We start from the raw sequence: 26519 nt of genomic DNA on the forward strand, positions 1-26519 counted from the left end.
TACTAAAAATACAAAAAATTAGCTGGGCATGGTGGCATGCGCCTGTAGTCCCTCAGGAGGCTGAGGCAGAAGAATCGCTTGAACACGAGTGAGCAAAGATCATGCCACTGCACTCCAGCCTGGATGACAGAGTGAGACTCCATCTGAAAAGAATTTTTAAAAAAACCACGCTTCATATATAAGCATCTATCTAGTTAGAGGATACAATGCATTTACCACTGAAGTTGTATTTTCATTAACATCTATGTGATTCTTGGATTAGTAACACAAACTTGCATGAGATTTTATTACCCAGTGTGTCCCCAAGTCCTTGAACAGTACCTGGAACACAGCTGACCCTCAATAAATATTTGGTGGGGGTAAACAAAGGGAATAAAGAGCTAGGTTTCTAGAGCATGAAAGTTAAACAAGTCATGGTTCCAGCTCTCAGAGAATTTACTCTAATAAGGAAGATAGATAAGAAGTCTTTGTACCATGATTTTTTTCAGTCTCATAAGATGTATCACTCAATTTCATAACAGAACACAAATTAACATATAAGATAATAATGATGGAAATCAAAAGATGACTAAGACATAGTTCCGGTCCTCAAGGACTTTACAATCTTATTCACTGTTGAATTTGACCAACTGTGTACTATCTTTATTATAAATAGGGGGAAAAAAAATCATCACTTCCTGGAGTGTTACTCAAAACACTCAAGTCAGAACAAGTTCTGATTGCAGTTCTAATAGTAACTCTGTGATTTTAGACAAATCTGTTTCTTCCAATCTTACTGTGCCTGTGGTTCGTGTACTTACTGAATTAATGAACTGAATCCACTTGTTTCCAATCTTAGTATGCAAGAGCCCCATTTATTCTTTTTCTCCACAATCCTATTTTTTAAAGTTTTGTTTTTAAAACTTTCCATTCCGTAAGTCCTGGCAATCAGAGCTTCTTGGAATGTTACCGTAGCAAGAGTTTATGATTATAGCCAAATTACTATAGAAACATGCAGTGAGTATGGGTTTGGGAAATGCTTTCGTCCTTTTGTAAGGAGTAGCTTCACAGGCGTTCATTCACAAAATGAGGACTGCTTCATAACTAATGCTGTAGACTCTATTAATATTTGACACAGCATTCCTGTGCTTCATAACTAATGTCATATACACTATTTTGCTGTATTAAACATTATTCTGCTGTATCAAACATTACAATGCTCAAATGCCCCCCCCACCACCACACTACTTCATCAACCTGCAGCAGTTGTTCAGAGAACTAAAGGTTCAGAACCATTTGCTTAATCACACATAGTACAAAAATTCTCCCAACATGAACCCCAGGCATGTATCTTCTGTCTAAATATCCCCAATACCAAGAGAAATTGTTTTAGACATCTCTGAAGATATGAAATATTATAAATTTGTTTTAATAAACCAAAATCTGCTCTCCTAAAATTTCTACCACTGGCCACCACTCAGAAGCCCCACAACACATTTGAAAAATTCTAAAATATCTATCTAAGTGTCCTCTTCCCTAAACCAGTGACATGGTTTTATACCCTCCCACTTGTTTAGACGCACTCTCATTTGTCTAGACCCCTTTTAATATGTAAAACCCTATACCGTATACAATATTCCATAATGATCAATGGGTAAGCCAACTGAAGCTATCAACCTCTAGTTCCAAACCCTGGACTCTCCATAATCACTGTTTAGGAGTTGATGTTTTTATCTTTACTTTCTTAGCAAACACAGCACACTGTTGACATTTTGCTGATGATGGTGCTAAGACAAGTCTCCACCATTCCATAATTCTACAACTGTTTGTTTAGACATCAACAGAAGATTTCAAATTTTTTTTCCTGCTTATTTTCTGCTACACATATCCCTTCAGCAGACTGTTATTAATCTGTCAGCTGATATTCCTTAAGGATGAATAGTCTCTGAGTCAAGAATCCAACTAACTGCAATTTTACAGAGCACACATTTCTTTGGCCCAGATACCAAAACACAGGCATATCTTTTATTAACTACCTGATGAAATCTCAAGCTGCAATGGGACCGGAACCTCCCTCTGGAGCCACCAGTTTAAATAGGAAATCATCTGTTTTGGAATCTACAGGCTGTATCATCAAGTTCAGAATAGGAATTTTTCAGCTTTGGGGAGTATTTACCTTTACAGCATTTAGGTTCCTCCCATTTTTTTTTTTTTTCAAATTTCAGTATGCTGAAAATTATTTTTTGTTTAGGCCTGAAAACTCATTACTATTTCTTGTCTCATCACATTTCTCTGCTCTAATTATCTTGATTTTTTTTTTTTCTTTTCCAAACTAAGGCACAACTATCAGTTAATTCTGCTCCATCACTGCATAGCACTGTTGTATATGACCTGCTAATATCATACAGTCTACCTTATTCCTTTTCCTCTCCCCTTAATTCACTCAACTATGGATTTCACTAAAAGGTTTTAAAGTCATTCTTAAGTTTCATAAGCCTCAGCTCATTTTTGTCTTTCGCTTTTCCGCTACCATCACTCTTTTACTGTAACCAAATTATTGTATGTATACTCTGCCACTTTTCAATTTTGTACACATTCTTTTAAAATCTGAATTACTGGACTGGGTATGGTAGCTCACACCTGTAATCCCAGCACTTTGGGAGGCCGAGGCAGGCAGATCACTTCAAGTCAGGAGTTTGAGACCAGCCTGACCAACATAGCGAAACCCCATCTCTATAAAAAATACAAAAATTATCTAGGCGTGGTGGCAGGGACTTGTAATCCCAGCTACTCAGGAGGCTGAGGAAGCAGATTTGCTTAAACTTGAGAAGCGGGGAGGCTGCAGTGAGCTGAGATCACACCACTGCATTACAGTCTGGGTGACAGAGACTCTGTCTCAAAAAAAATGAGAAAGAAAAAAATCTATATTACTGGATTTAACTAACAGATCAAACACTCTATGGAAAACTAGAATACTGGAAATAAAGACAACAGGAAAAAACATTAAGATAATTTAAAACTATAGGCTGAGAAATCTAAATTACAGCACTGAGCAGTCATTTCCCGAAATATATAAATAGATAGCTAAGGCGGTATATAAATTCAATACTGCCATGTTGGAAAGTCAAAGAATCAAATACAGCTCTACATTACTTTCTGGTTTAGAAAGTTTTCAGCAATTTTTTTAAATTAAGAAAATGAAAACTAGGAAATGAAACATGAAAAGTATTTACTAAATCAGAAGCAACAAAAATATTAATAAAAAGTAAAAATCAAAACCAAAATGCATAAAAGAATTACTTTCAGCAATAAAAACACATGGACACAGGGAAGGTAGCACTATACACTGGGGTCTGTTGGAGGGAAATAGGAGAGGGACAGTAGGGGTGGGGAGTTGGGGAGGGATAGCATGGGGAGAAATGCCAGATATAGGTGAAAGGGAGGAAGGCAGCAAATCACGCTGCCACGTGTGTACCTATGCAACAATCCTGCATGTTCTTCACATGCACCCCAAAACCTAAAATGCAAAAAATAACCAAAAAAAAAAAAATTACTTTCAGAATTTGTAGCAATACAAATTAAAAGTTTTAAAACACTGAAAAAAAATTCACATAAAGTATATTTTATACTTAGTGCTATGATAGCTCATTCAATTGCTCCACCTGCAATGCTGATGTTATAGGCACATATATTTTTTCACTGGGTATCTAACTGCTGTTTCTTTGTACATCAGATTTGAATCCATCAACAAAATTGGCCTTATCATTGCACTAGAGCAGGACCTAAAATAGAGGAATAAAAAAGTTATCGCAGGCGTCCCTAAACTGCAGCCCACGGGCCACATGCGGCCCCCTGAGGCCATTTATCCGGCCCCCCGCCGCACTTCAGGAAGGGGCACCTCTTTCATTGGTGGTCAGTGAGAGAAGCACAGTATGTGGCGGCCCTCCAACGGTCTGAGGGACAGTGAACTGGCCCCCTGTGTAAAAAGTTTGGGGACGCCTGGGTTATTGTGTCATTTGACCATAACTGCGTTTTTAAATTAAACATTTTCCATTAACTTGTGGAAAATGTTAGTTGTTAGTAAAATGACAACTATGTATACACATATATAATTTGATATATACAGTATAAATTTTATGAGGTAAGTTAAAATAACTGCTTTCATCTGAAATTTAAATGGGCTCCAGTATCTCTACACTGTCTGCGATCTCTACCTCTTGTTAGACATTAATATAGCACACCAACACAAAGAGCAAAGTAAGATTTTAGTTATTTTAGGTCTTAATAACAAATTACTAGTTTTTATTTACATAATACTCATTAAATCTTAAAACAATAATATTAGCAATCTATTTAAAACTGAAGAACAACTGCCACTTCATAAAGAGGTGGCTGTTATGTACCCTCATGTATTTAGGGTTAACAAAGATCTCTTCTGTAAAAAGAAACAAACTTTGAGTTGACTAAATACAGAGAAAGTTTTTAAGTTATTTTTGAGCTGAGAACAACCCATGGAATATAACTTCACTGTGCTATTTTTAAGAGGCCAAATTCACAAGGTACAGAGAGCAACTAGATTAAAAAGCAAGTTACTAGAGTATGTACTATTAAGTGAAATATGTTTTGCTTACTCTAACAACCAAATAAATTAAATCTGATTTAATTTCAAAGCAACTGCTTTCAAATTGGCAAGAAAAAAATAAAAAGGAAAACCCCAAGCTATCAGTAATTCTCTAGATGAAATCTTATTCCAGAGGTTAAACTGTACTCTGTACTTCACAAGTGTTAAGTCTGAAAACAAAAACTACATAATTAAATTCATCATAACCCCTGATATATCACCAAAATTAACAATTGTGCAAAATCGTTGATAAATTGATAAATTTCACATACGAAAATATGAAACAGCAAAAACCTTGTAGCAATGCTAATTCAATTTCCCTGACTGTTCTCAGCAGCAGTTCTGTATTATAGAGACACACATTCCTGGGATTATAGGAAAGAACTTTTATTATATGACCAAATTTATACTTAAGTATATACATTTTTTGATAGACACAAAGAACTCAAAAAAGAGACAACTATTATAAGTAATCATCTCTGGGAGATGGATTTATAAGGACTAATTAGCTATCATGTTATTACATAAATTTTTTTCTTTTTTTGGGAAGGAGTCTCACTCTGTCACCCAGGCTGGAGTGCAATGGCAGCATCCTGTCTCACTGCAACCTCCACCTCCTGGGTTCAAGCGATTCTCATGCCTCAGCCTCCTTACTAGCTGGGATTACAGGTGCACACCACCACGCCCAACTAAATTTTGTATTTTTAGTAGAGACAGGGTTTCACCATGTTGACCAGGCTGGTCTCGAACTCCTGACCTCAAGCAATTCACCTGCCTCAGCCTTTCAAAGTGCTGCGATTACAGGCATGAGCCACTGCACTCGGCCTAGTTATCTTAATCATATTTCAAAAAGTTGAGGTTTCAATGCAAAAGAGATAATAGTCAATGTAATGGACACCTCAAATACTCTAGCTTGATCATTACATACTCTATGAATGTAGCAAAAAAAAAAAAAATCACACGTACCTCATAAATATGTAAAATATGTATCAATAAAAATAAATAAAAGATAAATCGAAAAAATACAGGAAATTGGACCAAGTCACAGCTAGTCTAACCAGCTTTACTCGAGTTTCATAGAGGATTTCCTGGCATAAGAAATTCTTAAAATTCATTTTAAGAAAAAGCAGAGAATGGAAATAAGAAAATGGAGCAAGTCACCTTTTGATGTATTGCTGGCCATACTATAATTAAGTGTAGACCAGTATGTTCACAGTTTTAATAGTGAGTGAGAAAAAAGTCTTTGCAGCCCTTTTCTTTTAATCCATTTTAACGGAACACAGTTCTGTGGATGAACTCCAGGTCTAGGTTACTAAAATGACATCTTGAATGAATAAATGGATACTGCTGGTAGACACAGAAAGTAAAATAGGTCACTGAAAAGAACAGAACAGAGTAGGGTGCTGGGGGGGCTGGGGGGGACATCATTCACTTTTGAAAAACCAGTTACTTTATTTGGATAGGCAGCCTTTCTCATTTAAATTGACTTTTGTTTCAACTTATCAAAAAAGAGTTTACTTTTAAACCTGTTTAGTTTTACACGTTAAATATTTAACTGTCATTTATCTAACAGAAAATGTGGTTTTTCTGGTCGTGTCGTTTCTTAGAATACTCAGGGGAAACCAGTCCTCATCTCTATATAATAGTCACTGTATTAAAATGTAAATTTAAATCTAATGGCAACTAGTTATGAAACATTTTAATCAATCTCAGAAGATCCAACAGTAAGCTGGTTCGATATCATCATCAGAATCCAGGTAAAAAGAGAATCTAGCAATTATTATTAACAACTCTTTTCCCAATCCTTTTACTATTTCTGAAAGAATAAACTCTTAACAATGGAAATGGGTACCCAAGGTAACAGAGATAGAAGAAAATATACTCTTATGAGCCTTTGAATTTTGAATTATCTCAATGTATTAACTGTTCAGAAAATACTTTTCTTAAAAGTTTTTACTTGACTTACATAGTGATAGTAATAAATGATAACCCATAAGATATAAATAAATGAATAAATACAAGAAGGGGATAGAACTTCCTTCAAGAATTTTAATTAGTAATAATGCAGACAAAAAATCATTCAATGACTGCTAAATCAGTAAGCAAAAATGTGAAAGGATAGCTGTACAGTTTCAGAGTATCTCCCCTGTAAGACACTTTTTACTTATTAAGGAAAAAGGAGAAACTACAGTGGGAACATTGCCTTAAACAACTAATCAAAGTTATTATCACCAGTATTAAGACAGATGCACTGAGATAAGCACAACAGCACTTGTGATTGTTTTGCCAAAAATAGTCCTTATTCTAATCATGAAAACACATCAAAGAAACCCAAATTCAAGAACATTTTTATAAAACAACTAGCACTTTTCAAAAGGGTTAAGGTCATGAAAGAATGCGAAATGGTCACAGATTAGAGGAAACAAAATAGACATCACTACTAAGTAAAATGTGGAATCTTGAATCAGAAAAACCAATGAGTAGAAAAACAGGCAAAATTTGAGTAAGATTTGCAGATTAGTGAGAGCACTGTATCAATACTCATTTCCTGGCTCCAATAACTATGCTATGATTATGTGAGTTGTTAACATCCATACTACTTTTTTCCAATGTTCTTTAAGTCTAAATTTATTTCAAAATAAAGAAACAAAATTTAAAAAGTGAGCCTGGGAGACATGGCAACTCCATCGCTACAAAAATTAACCAGGTGTGATGGCACACCTGTAGACCCAGTTGCTCAGGAGACTAAGGTGGGAAGATCACTTGAACCAGGAAGTAGAGGCCACAGTGGCCCATGATCACTCCACTGTACTTGCCTGGGTCACAGAGTAGGACGCCGTCTTAAAAAAAAAAAAAAAAAAAAATTAAAAAGTATTTGCTTTGGACTTTGGAATTACTTATTATACTAATGAGGGAAGGGCGAAATAATTGTGACAAAGAATAAAAGCCATGGAAAAAATAATAAAGAAAACTGAGGAAATTAAAAAAATCATTCAAAACAGGTTGGGCCCCGTGGCTCACGCCTGTAATCCCAGCACTTTGGGAGGCAGAGGTGGGCAGATCACAAGGTCAGGAGTTCAAGACCAGCCTAGCCAACACAGTGAAACCCTGTCTCTACTAAAAATACAAAAAGAAATGAGCCAGGTGTGGTGGCTTGCACCTGTTGTTTACTCCCAGCTACTCAGGAGGCTGAAGCAGGAGAATCGCTTGAACCCGAGAAGTGAAGGTTGCAGTGTGCCAAGATTTTACCACTGCACACCAACCTGGGTAACACAGCAAGACTCCATCTCAAAAATTTAAAAAAATAAAAATAAAAAATAACTCACTCAAAATAGTATCTAGATTCTACAGTTTAAATAATGTTTGTTAAAATTTTAATTCCACATATTTGCTTTCTTCAAATAAAGGAATCATTACTAATCACCCAAAATACATGTTAAATGTAAGTGCTTAATAATTCGTTACTGTTCTCCAAAATAAATATCCACAGATAAAAGATCTAATGTTAATCTCAACTACAGATGACTTTCCTTGCAAATGCTTCATAAATTTTATCTATACATTTTAATTAGATTTTCTTTACTAGACACTGCTTAAAAAATAAAAAAAAAAAATTTAAAAACCACACTTTAAACCTGCCTTAAAGAAGGTGGAGAAGAAAGATTACAATCCACATACGATGACCTTTCTATAAAAAACCAATCTTCCAAATACTCGTACGTGGTTGGGGAAAAAGCGCTGGCCTTGAGTTTACACAACATGGATTCTACTCCTGCTTCTCTGGAATGATTTAGCTAAGCTGTGTGCCTTCAAACTGAACCTTCTGGGTCTCATTTTCTTCATCTGCAAAACGAGCAAGTTAGACATCATCACATTCATGGCTATCTGCCCTAAAATGCATCTCCTTGGCTTTTTACAGAGATTCTATTTTGTGCTCCCTCTCTACTGACGCCCCCCACAGGCAAGGGCTGTATATACTCAATAACTGGTTGAGAACTACAGGCCAGTCAATCCTACTCCTGTCAGAAGTACACATTCTAAAATGTCTTAAACTATTACTGGGCACCAGAATTTAAGTAACATCCTTGCAAAGCACCAAATCCTCATGTAATTAGATTCCTCCACACTTGTTCTTGAGGAAATGGGAAAAGGTCTGTACCTATTTATTTTGCCCTCTTGAAGCTCCAAATCCCTTAGCGCTTTAAAAGGAATTTGGTCAATCAGAGTGAAATAAAACAGATGCCCCCAAAATTTTGAAGGAGTTACCTCTGTGTAGGAGGTAGGGGTGAACTGCTTTTTCCTAGGTAATAATTTAATTTTTAATTAACCTTTTTGATTGTATTCAAAATTTCATCTAAGTTCAATACACAACCTAAGGATTATAATCATGTAGCCTAGGTTTACCTATCACCTTAATCCCATAAACAAAGCAAATACATGTCTGTCACTTCAGTGACATTTTTTAGGAAAGAAAAAAGAAAACACACGTCAAATGACATTCACAGGTGTTACAGGAGAATTCTCTCATGCTATGAAAAAGCCAAGAAGAGATTTTTAAAGGCATAAGAAACAATCTACTATACACAATATTCCAAAAGAACCTCTACAACAAGCACTGACACTGAATTATAAAGAAAAATAAAACTTCAGCAAAAATATATTGGTCTGTAACAAGAGCAACATATTATACAGCGCCTTCAAATGTCAAAGTAATTAGTACTGAAAACATTATTTTAATATGGTAAGCAATACAATCTCCTTTAATTAAACCACAGTTAGTTTACAAAGAGATTCAGAAAATCTAAGTCATGTCAGGCTACTGGCAAATCTATGTTTATTACTTTTTTACTGCCTCTTCAAGTGTACATTCTACTATCATATAACATTCTCAGAAAGCGAATTTAATGAGTTTCTCAATGTAGAATACAGCACTCTGTGTTGAGATTATAAAAGTATAACTGATTATGGAAGCTAAATATTGTATTTTAAAAAAATTACGAATACAATCCAACAAAAACTCTGGGAAACGACATTCCAAACCAACCCTCCACACTGAAATCTGAACACCTATCACCAACTCTCTTCCCAGCCTATCTGATACATTCAAGACCAAACTCCTAAGCCTTCCCCAAAATTTGTTCCTCCTGATCTCAGACAATAGCAAGTCCATTCTCACATTTCATATTCCATCCACTAGTGAACACTGTGTACTCAACTTTCAGACTCTATCCCTAATTTCACTTCACCACCACAACCCTAACATCACAGCTGTAATCACAATCATTTCCTACCAAATCTTAACCTAACTGCTTCCACCACTACCTCGGTCACTCTATTCTTTATTGCTCGGAGTCAGCCTGCTGAAATCCAAGTGACATCTGAAATCCAAGTGAGATGTCACTCCTCTGCTCAAACTTTTCTGGTTTCAGGACTCCACCCTCTAAAAATTAATTGGAGGAGCCCAAAGAGCTCCCTGTTCATAAAAGCTGTATCTAACAAAACTTACCATAATAGAAATTAAAACTAAAAATGTTTAAATTATTTTTGATTCATTTTAATTCTAGTACTTATTACATATTAACCATAAATGCACATTTTACAGAAAATAACGTATTTTCCAACTAAACAAACTAGTGAAAAACTCAGTTTTATACCACTGCAATCTTTTAAATGTCTGTTTTAATAAAGACAACTAGATTCTCTTATCTCTTGAATGCAATCTGTTGCAGTATCACATAGCATACAGCCTCTGGAAAAACTCCACTGTACATTCATACGTAAATGGTGGTGGAAAAGGCAAATACCATCTTATTATCACAAAGATAGTCTGATTTAACAGATTCCCTAAAAGGATGCCCAGAACCGCTGCTCTAATGATTTCCTGTCTCAGTTGGTATAAAAGCCCAGGTCCTCACAACAATACACAATAGCCTACAACATCCACATAAGGTCCCCTTGCCCTCGCCTCTTTTGTCCTTCTGACCTAGTCTCCTTAACCAACCTAACCTCTGTACCTGGCTACAATCCACACAAGGAACCAATGGTCCTGCCCTCAAGTTTTTGCACTAACTCTTTTTCTGCCTTGGAAAGCTATTCCCCAGAGAGCAGTATGGCTCACACTAATTCTCTTTCAGATCTCTGCTCCAAATTCAATTTTTCAAGGAATACAATCTTGATCTTCCCATTTTAAATGGAAACTTGCCTCAATTCACAGGAACATTCCAGATCCCCTTTATCCTGGTTCAATTTATTTCTATAATTCATATTTCCTAATACATTACTGTACTTCTTTATTGATTACTGCCTGTTGACATTAGAATGTTAACTCTGAGAGGGCATATAGCTTTGCTTTTGCCTTCTGCTATATTTCTAACATCTAGATCATTGGAGAAAAAACACCTTTTGAACAAATCTTATTAGGACTATTAACACAAAAACATGCAAAGCTACAAAAACATTTCTTATAACTTCACTCAAGCATCAATATGGTACCAGCTTGACAACTCTGCTAGTTAGCTTACTCCTCTTCCCTTTAAAGTAACATAAATGCACAGTGCTCTTTTGCAAATGGCTTGGTCTCTTTATTCTGAACTTGTGAAGTTTAGACCTTTTGCCAATAACATATGTTCATTATATCAATGCTAAATTCCAGTGAACCTTAGAGTAGATGAGAAAAAACGTACAGACATCTAAATATATGATTAGTCTTGGCTTTAAGAAAAAAAACCTAGCCAATAAGGAAAAGGCTGCTGCTGCCACAACTGCACAAAAAGGCCTGCAATCATCTACTTCTATTGCGCTTTGTCATAACCCCTTTACTACAGCTTGCACACAGGTTTTATTTTTTTTATTTTTTTGAGACAGAGTCTTGCTCTGTCACCCAGACTGGAGTGCAAAGGTGCAATCTTGGCTCACTACAACCTCCACCTTCCAGGTTCAAGTGATTCTCCTGCCTCAACCTCCCGAATAGTTGGGATTACAAGCACGTGCCACCACGCTGAGCTAGTTTTTGTATTTTTAGTAGAGGCGAGGTTTCACCATGTTGGCCAGGCTAATCTTGAACTCCTCACCTCAGGTGATCCACAGGCCTTGGCTCCCAAAGTGCTAGGATGACAGGCATGAGCCACCGCGGCCAGCCCCAATAAAGGCTTTTTGAATTTCCTAAAAGTACAAACTTAGCAAAATTGAACTGACCTGAATGAAGTATAACCTTTTTTTAAAAAAAAAAAAAAACTGTCTTATCAATGATACAATATAAAGATTTCTTCCTATGTGCATTCAACAACTATGTATTTTATACTTACTATGTACCAGGCACTGGCCAACGCCCTGGGAGTAAGTCATGTGCAAATACAGACATGGTCCCAGTTCTATAACTAAATGAACAAAAACAGTAATTGAAGCAGAGTACCAAAATATGATCTCTTAAAAAAAAAAAACCTCTAAACATACTTCATAATACAAAGAAAAAATTTTACCTTTTATTGAATTTCTATAAATCATAATCATACTATAACTTAAAACAGTTTGCATAACTAAGGAAGTTATGCAAACATTAAAGTATTATGTTGGATTCTATGGTCATTCGGTCTATATGGCTAGGAGATACAAATTCAGAATTCAGAGTAATGAGGTCTAATTTCTTCCCACACAAAAAGCCTCCCCAAGAACTCGGTGGTGGAGATCGGCATTTTATTACAGTATCATCAGGTAGATTCCCTTACAGGTAAGTAGTATTTTCATCTTCATTTCATAGTTAGAAAAGAGAGATTTGTGGATTAAGTACTTTCACCAAAGACCACATAAAGATTAAAATCTAGCTCTGACTCCAAAAACTGCATTCTTTTACTCATACCATTTGGCATCTCCAGCATTATTGCTCCACCCCCAAAATTAAATTTGGTTACTGCTACAGTGAGTGATTGCGATAGTGGGAAAAGCAGTGTTGACAGATGGTAAGAGCTAGACACAGAAGAGGGAAAAGATGAGGCAGTGAGTAAAAATTAGAACTATAAAAGAACTAATAAAGAATAGAAGGAAAAAGTAGAGACATATACAATGAGATGGAAAAGGAAATGGTATATTCAAATTAAAAGTGGAATGAAAATCAGATGAGACATTGTCATTTAAGCTTTTCATCATCCACATTTACTCATCCATGATCTAAGATTATTCTAGGCCAGGCGTGGCAGCTCACATCTGTACTCCCAGCACTTTGGGAGGCCAAGGTAGGCAGATCACTTGAGTTCAGGAGTTCAATATCAGCCTGGTCAACATGGCAAAACCTTGTCTTTACTGAAAATACAAAAATTAGCCAGGTGTGATCAGGAAGCTGAGATAGGAGAATTGCTTGCTCCCTGGAGACAGAGGTTGCAATGCAAGTCAATGCACTCCAGCATGGGCAACAGAGCGAGACTATGTCTCAAAAAAAAAAAGGATTATTCTAGAGCAAAACTTCTTAGTTTAATAGAATAAATTCTTTCACGTTAACAACAAATATTTGTAGGTGTTTTGCACATAATAGATGCTCAACAATCTGCTATTATTAACTACAATAACACCTATCTTTCTACGGTATCAGGCACTGTGCTGGTGATACGTTGGTAAGTAATACGGCCCTTGTGCATGAAAACCTTGCAGTGGGACAAGCTGTGGAGGGTGGAAGACAATGAAACTGATGATGTGGACCCCTTGCAGGCCTAGGTTAATGTGTGTGTTTGCCTTAAAAATAAGGGTCTAAGAAGTAAAAACTAAATACAAAATTTTAAAAACAGAAAAAAGCTTATAGGATAAGGATATAAATAAAATATTTTTTACAGCTGTATAATGTTATTTGTGTTTTAAGCTGTAATTGTAGTCAAAAGTTTAAAAAATTGGAAGTTTATAAAGTAACTGTTGAAGAAAAATATTTTTTTATAAATTTAGTGTAGCCTAAGAATATAATGTTTATTAAGTCTACAGCAGTATCCTAGAACTTTGACACATTCACTCACTGACTCACCCAGAGCAACTTCCAGTCATGCAAGCTCCATTTACGGTAAGTGCTTTATAAGGTATACTATTTTTTATCTTTTATACCATATTTTTACTGTACTTTTCTACGTTTAGATACACAAATACTTACCATTGTATAATAATTGCCTACGGTATTCAGTACAGAAGCATGCTGTACAGGTTTGTAGCCCAGGAACAAAAAAGGCTATACCATATAGCTGAGATATGTAGTAGACTGTATCATCTAGATTTATGCAAGTACACCCTATGAATGTCCACAAAACAAGGAAACAAAATAATGATGCATTTCTCAGAATCTATCCCCATCTTTAAGCAAAGCATGACTGTACATGTGTGTATGTACATATATATTTCTCTTTAAAATAATAGTACTGGTCATCAATATCATTATAAATGACAGTAATGTAAAATTATATATTCTGGAAATACTGTGTTCTGAAAGATTTGAAAGATATTACTACTGATATGATAATTACTTAGCTGAAATCTCAAAATGGTCTTTTCCCAGATTCTACAGGCATAAAAAATACTTTGAAAAGATACCTAATGGCAGGGCGCAGTGGCTCACACCTGTAATCCCAGCACTTTTGGAGACCAAGGCAGGTGGATCACCTGAGGTCAGAAGTTAGACACCAGCCAAGCAAACCTGATGAAACCACATCTCTACTAAAAATTATAAAAACTAGCTGGGCGTGCTGGCAGAGCCTGTAATCCCAGCCACTCAGGAGGCTGAGGCAGGAGAATTACTTGAACCCAGGAGGCAGAGATTGCAGTGAACCAAGATCGCACCATCACACTCCAGCCTGGGTGACAGAATGAGACTCTGTCTTTTTAAAAAAAAAAAAAAAAAAAAGACACCTAACAAATGCTGTTTTGCAAATGACTTCTCATATGCAGATTTACTATACATAGTAAAAGGAAGGTACAATGTATCACCTTAACTTTTCCAACTCATTTTTACTAAGTTCCTCCTCAAAATTCAACCATATAATTCAGAAATTCCTAAAAACTACTCAAACATAAACCTCACCGTACATTTAGCTTATGAAAATGACCATCAAAACTTTTCCAACAACACTCTTTTTAAAAGGTCAGAGCTTTTTGTTCCAGGATCTGACCTTTTTTGGCTGAACACACTTTTCTGGAGTTTAAAATTAGCTTAACCTCAAATGAATAATTTGAGGGAAAGAGAGATAGGAGGGGAGGGCATATTTGCTTGTAATACACATTTGCATGTATTTAGAATGTATATTTGTATTACTGTAATGTAAATTTGCAAAACTGTAACTCAAACCCTAAAATAGTTATCTAAACAAGAACATATGTCAATGTGAAACTGCAACATTACTATGCTCATCTTCCTTACCTTATAACCCCTGACAATGTAAGAATCTTGAGCTAATTTAGTGATGTAACGGTTCAACACATGATTCCAAAATCCACTCACAACCACAAAAAAATTTCAATTACTTCAGGTGTTTTTCAGACTCTGGCATAAACAGTCCTGAGGTAAATTTTGGCTACATTTCCGGTGTGGATTCAAACATGTAACTAGAAAAACTCCTTTTTTTTTTTTTGAGACAGATCTCACTCTGTCAACAGGCTGGAAGGCAGTGGTGCAATCTTGGTTCACTGCAACCTCCACCTCCTGAATTCAAGCGATTCTTGTGCCTCAGCCTCCTGAGTAGCTGGAATTACCGGCACATGCCACCACACCCAGCTAATTTTTTTATTTTTAGTAGAGACAAGGTTTCACCATGTTGGCCAGGATGGTCTCGATCTCCTGACCCCGTGTTCCGTCCACCTCATCCTCCTAAAGCGCTGGGATTACTGGTGTGAGCCACCGTACCTGGCCTCTCATTCCTTTTCATATCTTTAGACTCATGACCACAACCTCAGTTAAGTTGTTCCCTGAATAATTTGTAAAATGTTTTTCTTGCTTTCTCCATCAAAATATTAAGCTGTCATAGTTGCTTTAAAACTAAACATTTCTATAATTCTAAACTCAAAGAGAACAAAGATTTACCACAGTTATACCCTTATTACATGATGTACCATGCTGCCCAAAAATACAGTCAAAAGAATCAAGGTTGCATGCAAACAAAAACTAATGACCTTCTAGGAGTAACCCTTCTTTCCCTTTAAACCCCAATAGTTTCAATAAGTACAATGAGAAATGTTGTATTTATATTTTACATTAGCATTTTTACACTTTAAACATTTATCTTCTTTGGATAGGTAAATGTTTCCAAGAGCCATAAATAACTATCTAAAGTGACATAGCTATCTGTTAACCAATGTGTATACTGTGGGAGAGAACAGGCATCTCAAAATACATGCTACAATGCACCTAAATTCTGGATTAAACACTTTTAATAGTGTGTACTGGATCTAGGGTTCAGTTATTCCAAAGAAATTACAAACATTGGCCACTTTGAGTAAAAAGTGACTAAAGTCCACATTTTCCTCTAATAGAAATCTTCTACCATTCTTTATTATAAATGGTTTAAATACAATACAAAATAGTAAAGACTGATCATTCATATGACAAACATTCTGTCAACTGTGTGTTACTTATAAGCCCACAACATTCTACATCCTTTAAGACTGCAGTTCTTCATATACACAACAGAAACATAAAATACATGGCATATGACTAGAAAACATGGTAAATGGATTTCAATTCATTAGGCATATCATCTGCTAAAATATTAAAAACCAGCAAATTTTAAAATACTTTATAAAATACAAAAGTGCATGTGGTAAAGGCTTTAGTGTATAAAACTTAACTTTAACCCATCTCTAACACTTAAATAGAATACTCAAGTGTCATTCATCTCAACTAAGCAGGCCAAGCAAAATATCCTATGATTCCTATGTTCTCCTCAATGTCGAAATGGGTGGATAAATTTAAAGCCTGTTCTCTCAAGAGTTGCTTTATAGGCAATTTTCTTCCAGTATCAAGGTCTGCAATTTCCATTTGGCTGCCAGTTTGCGATTAAATTCATCACCTTTATTATAAAAATGTGCTTTACTCCATGGCCCGCTGCACAAAAACTATAAGGAAAACATTTTTTACTGCTAACGGCAAAATCATTCTAAGGAACCACCACATTCACTCAGACATTAGTTTCTTCCGCCTGATATAGTAGCCTATCACTCAGAGGAAAAATCAGAAACTAAATTCTATAGAAATGACATGCTTTATATTTTTTGGATAATATGCAACTAATCTACTAATTTCTAGACTCGGTATTACTGTGAATTAATTTGCCTTGAGGTAAAAAGTCAATATACAGAATATAAACAAGTTGCAATTAAAAAATCATTTTTAAGTGTTGGATAATTATCCATCTTTTATTTCATTATGTACAACTTCATGGTTTATTTTATAGTTTAACTTAACATCTGTGTAAATAATCAAATATATTTTTATATTAAACTTCTACCTGACTTTACCTTTCTTAGTAAGTCATAATACCGAGGCAGAAGTCAGTCAGAAAAGTAGTAGTTCCCACCAGGTGCAGTGGCTCACACCTGTAATCCCAACACTTTGAGAGGACAAGGCAGGCAGATCACGAGGTCAGGAGTTTGAACATGGTGAAATCCTGTCTCTAATAAAAACACAAAAATTAGCCGGGCGTGGTAGCGCACACCTGTAACCCCAGCTACTCAGAAGGCTGAGGACACAGGAGAATCACTTGAGCCTGGGAGGCAGAGGTTGCGGAGTACCACTGCACTCCATGCCTGACAACAAGAGTGAAACTCCATCTCAAAGAAGAAGAAGAAAAAAAAAACATTTCTCCAATGATATTAAAGCTAGTTCCTATGATATATTTAGGAAAATATTACTCATTTGTGAAACTTAATTTTTTTAAGATTACCTATATAATTAACATTTACTTTTTAACAAATTTCGCCGGTAAGCTAAAAGTTCACAAATATCTTATTTTCAAGTCAACTTGAAATTGTTCAGTTTAGATTTATAGGATCTAGGTAAACAACTAACTTTCCCATCAAAGTAAACCTGTAATAAGAGGTATTATCAGAGTACACACAGTAATCTGCGAACCTAGAAGAAACTGCCACCTTCCTGCTAGGAAATGATTTATTTCCTTCCATCTCAGGTTGTGCATGCCTCTGTTAGAGCAGTTACAGCATTGCAGCTAATTTTCATTACTCTCCATACCACTGTGTGACTCCTTGAGTACCGGACTATGTTTTACCCATTTTGTATTCCCCTAGCACCCAGCCAAGTGCTAGATTAAAGAAATAATAATAAAAGTTTGTTGAGGCCTTATTACAGTGGCTTATGCCTGTAATCCCAGCACTTTGGAAGGCCAAGGCAGGCAGATCACAAGGTCAGGTGATCAACACCATCCTGGCAAACATGGTGAAATCCCACATCTTCTAAAATACAAAAAAATAAAAAATAAAAATCACACTACCTGACTTCAAGGCTACAGTAATCAAAACAGCATGTTACTGGTACAAAACAGACCACAGAACAGAGGCCTCAGAGGCAATGCCACCCATCTACAACCATCTGATCTTTGACAAGCCTCAAAAAAACAAGTAATGGGGAAAGGAGTCCTTGTTTAATAAATGGTATTGGGAAAACTGGCTAGCCATATGTAGAAACTGGACCCCTTCCTGACACCTTACACTAAAATTAACTCCAGGTGGATTAAAGACTTATAAACATAAGACCTAATACCATAAAAACCCTAGAAGAAAATCTAGGCAAAACCATTCAGGACATAGGCATAGGCAAGGATTTCATGACTAAAACACCAAAAGCATTGACAACAAAAGCCAAAATAGACAAATGGGACCTAATCAAACTCCAGAGCTTCTGCACAGCAAAAGAAACAGTCATAAGAGTGAATAGGCAACCAATAGAATGGGGAAAAATTTTTGCAATCTACCCATCTGACAAAGGGCTAATACCTAGAATCTACAAAGAACTGAAACATATTTACAAGAAAAAAACAAACAAGCCCAAGGATATGAACAGACACTTTATAAAAGATATGTATGAGGCCAACAAACATATGAAAAAATGCTCATCATCACTGGTCATTAGAGAAACATAAATTAAAACTACATTGAGATACCATCTTATGCCAGTTAAAATGGCAATCACTAAAAAATATGGAGACGACAGATGCTGGAGAGGATGTGGAGAAACAGGAACACTTTTACACTGTTGGCGGGAGTGTAAATTAGTTCAACCATTGTGGAAGAGAGTGGCAATTCCTCAAGGACCCAGCAACAGAAATCCCATTTGACCCAGCAATCCCATTACTGGGTATATATCCAAAGGATTATAAATCATTCTATTATAAGGACACTGACACACGAATGTTCATTGCAGTACTGTTTACAATAGCAAAGACCTGGAACCAACCCAAATGTCCATCGATGACAGACTGTACAGGGAAAATATGACACATACACACCATGGAATACTATGCAGCCATAAAAAAACAATGAGGTTGTGTCCTTTGTAGGGGCATGGATGAACCTGGAAACCATCATTCCCAGCAAACTGACACAAGAACAGAAAATCAAACACCACATGTTCTCACTCACAGGCAGTTGCTGAACAATGAGAACATATGCACAGAGGGAGGGGAGCATCAAACACTGGGGTCTGTTGGCGGGGTGGGGGGAACTAGGGGTGGGACAGCGGGGGGTGGGGAATTGGGGAGAGATAGCATGGGGAGAAATGCCAGATATAGGTCATTGATGGGGAGGAAGGCAGCAAACTACACTGCCATGTATGCATCTATGCAACAATCATGCATGTTCTTCACATGTACCCCCAAATCTAAAATGCAATAATACACACACACACATTGTGTGTATAAAAGCCAGGCTTGGTGGAACACGCCTGTAGTCCCAGCTACTCAGGAGGCTGAGGAAGAGGAATTGCTTGAACCCAGGAGGCGGAGGTTGCATTGAGCTGAGACTGCCCCAGTGCACCCCAGCACCCCAGCCTGGAGAAAGGGCCAGATTCCATCTAAAAAAAAAAAAAAAAAGTTTGTTGAAAACTAAATTACAGGAGTCAACATCAGTTGGGCTAAGGCTGCACAGCACACACGCCACTAAATCAATCTTATCAATCACAACCAGCATTTTAAAAAATGAAATGGAATAGAAAAATACTATACTGCATCACAGGTAGTACAAATATTATTTCATAAAACTTTCATTTCAATTGAGTTTTATAAATGTATATGTACATATTTTAAGTTCATAACAAAATATCTTTACAGGTACCTTTTTTAAAGTTCAAGACAAGCTACCTTTTGTGGTTCATTCTTATACTATTTTTCTGATTCATATTTATACTGTTAGGCTATATGCACCTGTTATTTAGTAACAGTAACAGTAACAATCAAAGAGACTCTCAAATCACAAAATCAGACTTCTACTTGAGGATCTTCTTCAATTACCACTTGCTCCAATACTTTCACTCTTAAACCATCTGCCTTTAAATATCCACCAAGTAATAATGTAATATTCAAATATGGTCAACTTGAGACCTATCTGCAGTTACCATGTAACTGAACAACAATATGTCACTATGATATATCCTATGACATTCAGTTAATGTGTTCCGATTTAAAAATCAAATGAAAAAGTTTCACTTTGATGAAAGTAAAATGTGAAAAATAAGCCTCGTGTCTTTTACTAACATGTAAAATAAATCGATTTTCCTATAACCTAAAAAAAAATCTAAGATTTTCTAACTCTGATCTTACTTTCACCTTCCTTTATTACTATCATTCCCCTAAGGGATTCATTTCTCTCTCTATTCACTACCCTCTTTGTTATTTTTTAACTCAAGATTTACAAAAGAACATGAAGTCTTTTCAGATACTTCTCAACTAATCGTCCTTCAAAATTTAGTCCATTCTAGCCTGTAAAACTACAACCTGTACAGAACCTTAACACAAATGTGTCTAAATATTAGACTCGCAATCCTTTAAGACTTTTATCACATTATTCCAAAGCAAATGACTTAGTCTATAAAGAAGTGGGGGAAATGAAGAGACTAAGAAAAGATTTTAAATCACTGGTTGACAAAGGAGGATCGCTTAAGGCCATAGGTTTAAGAGGAGGCTGGGCAACATAGTGAGATACTGTCTCTTATCAAAAAAACACTTTTTTAAAAATTGTCCATGCATGGTGGTTCATCCCTGCAGTCCTAGCTCTCTGGAGGCTGAGGCAGGAGGATCGTTTGAGCCCAGGATTCAAGAGGATGCAGTGAGTTATGATAGCACCACTGTACTCTAGCCTGAGAGCCTGGGTGACAGGGTGAAACCCCATCTCTTTAAAAAAATAAAGGGCGGGGGGGGGGGGGGCTTAAATTACTTGTATTGTGTAAAACATGGACAGTGAAAACCCTTAGGCAAATATACAGTGAATTGTTCCTAGACCTAGAGCCAGCCCGCTGGAAAATGCTAATGGAGACTACCTAGGAGAGCCTTTGTCTTCTGTTTAACATTGATTTAATAATAATGACTGTGCATTAGATGCTTGATTATATTCTTATTTGGAGGAAAAGTTTAAAAGATTTTAAAGTTTAAATACCCTGGGTAGGTATTTCAAGCAACAAAACAGAATTAAATTAATTAATACTATTCACATCAGAAGGTAACCACATTACACAAATTATCGGTCATGGCATTGTTCTGCTTACAGGTGATCAGGCCCAAAGGTACTCTTAATTGTTAATAACGTAACTTAAATATATTTCTGTCCCAAGAGCCAAATAATCTAGCATTCCTTAAACCAGTAGCTTTCAAACTATAAAATTTATTCATACCCTTTGTAAAGAAACTGCATTTACATATATAATAAAGAATTGGCCTACGATCTCTAAAATCCATGCCAGTTTTAAAATTGCAGAATTACAGGATTTTTGTTTTCTTAAGAACAATTTTTTTTTTTTTAACAAAAATCTTTAGAGCCTTCCAAATAAAATGCTATTCTACTCTCCACCCTTGGACTTCCGTTTTATAAGGGCTACAAAGGTCACCAAAACTTTATAACTGAAATAGGGGAAATAATATATTCTACTTATAATAGATTAAAATCTAAGTTCACATAAAAAAACTGGTGTTACTGACAGATCTCACAAAATTGCATCTTAATGTTTGTTTAAATGACCAAAGATAAATATTTTTCTTTCCGAAATTTACTAATTCATCTTCACCTTACAACTCAGTCATTGCCAAATTTAAAAAATTTAGATGTAAACCAGGCATGAGTTGGAACATGAGAATATTTCTCAGTGTATACCTATTTTAAAACAAGTTTCAGTTAGAGGTTTAAGCTGGCAGGATTCTATGTTAATTTTTTTATTTAGAGAATTATATTTTTAAAAAACAGCACATCTAAATTTTTATTTACCTAACAAATACATTTGAGTTAAACAAAATTCATTACTGAAACCATTTGGCTGAACTGTTACTTAATTAAAGCCAGACAAGGATCGTTTTCTTGCTTCCTTTCAATTGAAATTTGAAGCCCAAGCTAAATGGAATAATGTATTTTTTCTTCCCCCAAGGGGTACTTTGATCTGACTTGAGCCAGTATTCTCATTCAAATTAAGACTCTCAAACAATTATTATTTAAACCTGCCTCCACCCAAGGATCCACAGGTCTTTACAATTCTCTAAAATTTCCCATAATGTATCCTCAGAACTAGTACCAAGAAAACAAAGAAAAAACGTATTTCTTTAACCAAGTAATTTCAGAAAACACTCAGTAAACCAAGTTAACTTTATTGACTATAAATCCTGAAGATTTAATATATCAACACATCCTGAATTCCCAAAAGAAGTACGTAGAAGTTCCTGGACTACAGAAACTTTCTTTTCTCAGACTACCTCAGAAGGCCAGGACTCCATGGAACACACTTTTCCAACATTAGCCTAAAGCTTCCCTTGTTCAGAATTCAATTAGCAGATCTTTGTTCTCTCACTTCCAACCTAAAATATACTTTTTCAAGCCATTAGACTAAAAAGCAAACTGGGAGGATGGAGAAAAGAAGGCATACTAGCAAAAACTATGCCATACCATCAAGATCAGAGTATGCTGGCAACTAATCTATCCTATTTAGAGCTTAGACCCATCAGCTCAAGAATTCACACACTCACTAATCCAGATGTACCTCTTCCTCCATGCACGTGATCAATTCCTCAACCCATCAATCACCTAACATACAGAAACACACACACACACACACACACACACACACACACACACGGCTTCAGAATAAAAGCTAAGTAAAATCCAAATGCACTCAGAAAACAAACGAACAAAAAGCCAAAGTAAGCATACAGATAAAAAAAGTTAAAATAAAAAATAAGGCAATAAGAGATCCCTCTTCTCCAAAAAACAAAAGCAGCAAGAGAGTCAGTCAAGAAAAAAGAACATCTGAAAACAGGAAAGAGAAAGACAGCAGCAAGCGCAGCAATCTACCACATTAACATATCACTGGACAGAGGTTAAGAAAAGAAAACTTGGACTTAAAAACAAATACGGAGGCAGATAAAGGAAAAAGCTAAGACAACAGGTATAAAAAGCTTTCTCTAATAGAGAATTATTTACATTACTTCCCTACTCAGAATGTTCCCACATTCAAGAACACTGTTCCCTGTGTCTTGAACACCACTCCCTTAAGTGTTCTCCACTTCAATCCTATCTGTCCTTCAAGAGCTAGGTGAAAATACCTCTTCTCTCAAAATATTCCATAGCCTCTTCAGCCTACAGCACCATCTTTAGCACCAGTCTTTTGTCTTCTTGGTACTTTGTTACTTTTTTTAAATACTATCTTTCCAGCTACTGAGATAACTTGAAGGAATGAATTTGAAGCGTTAGTGCACCCTTCGTAACACCCCACACATATTAATAGCATATAACCAAACAGCCTAGAATAAAATGAAAAGTTTCAATTAAGTATGTCAAATCACTAAAAACTAGTATGTGAAATATGCAACTGTGACATTATTCGAAAATCACATGTTGCATCCTAACAACCACTTTCTCTGCAATGCAGCATAAAATGCTTACTTCAGATTAACTGCATTGCTAAAATAAGAGTTTGGTATTCATGGTGCCAAGTTATAATATTTCGTAACTTAAAGCTTTTAAAAAAGCTGAGTAACTTCTGAAGCCACTTAATGCAATCAATCGTTACACACACTTCCTGAAAGCAAAGTGGCATGTCCAACAGGTTAAGTAAATTATAACATACCTCAACAGCATGAAATATGTCACTATAAACATTGTATCTGCAAAGAATATGAAATGGCAAGAAAAATGCTCATGATTTAATTATTTTTTGAAAAAAATAACTCCAATTTCACTATATCCATAAACACTGGTGGGGGGACTAGAAAGAAATATTAAGAGCCATTATCAATGAATCATGAGTACTTTGAACTTTTTAATTGATACATTTTAGTTTTTCCTAATAAGATAAAGAATATTTATGATAAATATGAAGTTCTTTATAAAGCAGTTTTTTTTAGGATTACTGAGAGGAAGAAATTCAAGCTTCTCATGAACTCTAAGAAACAATCTTAAAATGTATAGACAAAATTGGTCATTCCTATATTTCCCTGAAAAGTAGTAATTCCCATTAAGATTTAAAAACAATGATGTCCTATGCTATCTTTGTGCCCTCACCACTGCCTCTCCAGGACTGAGAGAGATCACAAACCATGCTACTGCCAAAGATGAATTGAAATGTGTGGATCGATCTTCAATTCTCTACAATTTAGGAATAAGAAAAGGGAAAAAAAGTGGGGCTGGGGGTCAGGGAGCAAAATCTAAGTTATTATCAGTTACAAAGGTGGTAAAGTCAATCTCTTCCTCCCTGTTTCTCTATATAGAAATGACATATTCTTCTCTCCTGTGTTGAGTTCTATTTCAAGTCAATGAAGACGAGTATTTTTAATTGCCTTGACCAATTAAAAATAAGCAGCTCAACATAACGAACTAGGAAAACATAAATACATTAAATAAAAGTACACTTTTGAATCACAGCTAAGGGACTTAAATTAGTATTTCTTCAACAATTGCAAAGCACATTTTAAAGCAGCCTAGTAGTATTTACCTACTATAAAAACTAACAAAGTATGTCGTAATGCTATAAACTATAATAAAAAGTGAGATAAGATTATCTTTTTACTGCTGATAATTTTTTATTACTATGATAAAACTATGATCCCCAAAAGAACTTTCTCTTCATTTAACATATAGTAAACTATGATACATTTTCTCATGATTTATTTTAATAAACAGAAACCTACTGCCTGGTTGAAGACTTTATAATTACAAAGAAAATGTACAAACAGGATACATCTCAATATATGAGACTCAGTCACTTTCCAAAACAAAAATCGTTCAAACTAAGCTGTCAAGGCAGGAACTATTTCAGAAAACAGCTGCAATCAATCTGATGTCCTAAACTAGTTATATTTAATATGGTCACCATACCAACATATAGTCTCTTAAAAAGACAAGTTCTTTAAAGAACTATCACAACTTTTTCACATGCTAATCAAAGTATTTAATTAAATAACTGTTATTTGTCATATTCCTGAGCAGCTCTTCCCTTACAATTTAAAGGAGAACATTTTCCTATTCTGAAAAAAAGGGTTATTTCTCAACACATTTTAATCACTAAGTGCTCTCTTTCGTGTACTAATATCCCCATCTGCTGGAACATGAGTTCCTTACTACTAAAAGTTCTTAATGACAAAAAGTTTGCAGTAGAGATTTTGCAACTACTGAGAAATACAATTTTAAACCATGAGGTTTCCTCCACTTCACAGGACTTTAAAAGCTTTAAAGATCTGTATATTCTTTTACTGATATTATTCAGAAGAATTCACTAAACCGAAACATTTTGCCTGTCATATTCTTTTTTCCCTACCCTTCATGCTTAAGATACAAAGCACTAGCCTAAACAAAACAACCACCTCCTTATAAGTTAACCATCTTTTTTGATCCTATTGCCATCACACACACACACACACACACACACACACACACACACACGATTTAAAAATACATGTGTATTTTCCATTTCTGCTGAGCATAAGGTAAAAGCTAATAGAAGCAGTAAGTACAACAAAAAAAAAAACACAGCTAATAAATTACAGCAACAGAAAGTCAAAAACAAGATTAAGTAGAAATTAAAACTTAGTAGAAATGAGGACCACCTTCCCCCCCAAAAAAAAGAAAAAATTGTCATCAACTGGAAGAATGGTGGGTCACTGGCCATATCTATTATTTGTAACACATCTAAAACAAATCTATAAATTTTAAAGATAGTTTTACTGTTATTAGTAATATTATTGATTTTATTATTTTGAAAGCATTTTCCTTAATATTGTAGAATAAAGCAAATAAATAAGTATGTCACCATCAACAACAGCATTAATTTAGTTGTGGCTGGCAAAAAAAAAAAGATATGACTATAAAATTAAAATGTTAAAATTGAATTGAAAACATAAAAACGAATCAATTTTAAAATCAGTATTGCCTACAGACAATGGCTCAGAAGTAATCACATTCTAAGATTAGTGAACATGGTCAACACCTAAATTCAAGTCTTTAATATCATCCTATCAGAGAAATGGCCAAGTCTAGCTCCAGAACAGGCAAGGCACAAGGGGAGCTTGGGGCGTAACTTTTCTACATGCCCAAGAAAAAGTTGCCCCATAGAGCAAGAAGGAGTTCAACAGATAAAGGAGACTATCACTAGCTAAAGTTCTACTAATTTTAACATCAAAATTATCACTAGCTAAAGTTCTAATAATTTTAACATCAAAATTAATTATAGTTTACTTAAATACGCTGAATCTATGAAATCCAT

The 26519-nt window shown here is 35.4% G+C and overlaps 1 protein-coding gene across 7 annotated transcripts in view; it reads right to left on the bottom strand.

Moving 5' to 3' along the window:
• QKI (QKI, KH domain containing RNA binding) overlaps positions 1-26519 on the bottom strand; it is a 169427-nt gene that overhangs the window by 131237 nt on the left and 11671 nt on the right. Inside the window, exon 1 of one of the 7 annotated variants that reach the window (XM_039465582.2) lies at positions 17075-19251. The exons of the other annotated variants lie outside the window; for them this stretch is intronic. The gene's annotated coding sequence lies outside the window, so the exon portion shown is untranslated. Of the gene's footprint in view, positions 1-17074; positions 19252-26519 lie in introns of those variants that run through there. 7 annotated transcript variants of the gene reach the window in all.

Source organism: Saimiri boliviensis, chromosome 4, assembly GCF_048565385.1.
Source record: "Saimiri boliviensis isolate mSaiBol1 chromosome 4, mSaiBol1.pri, whole genome shotgun sequence".
Lineage (NCBI taxonomy): Eukaryota > Metazoa > Chordata > Mammalia > Primates > Cebidae > Saimiri > Saimiri boliviensis.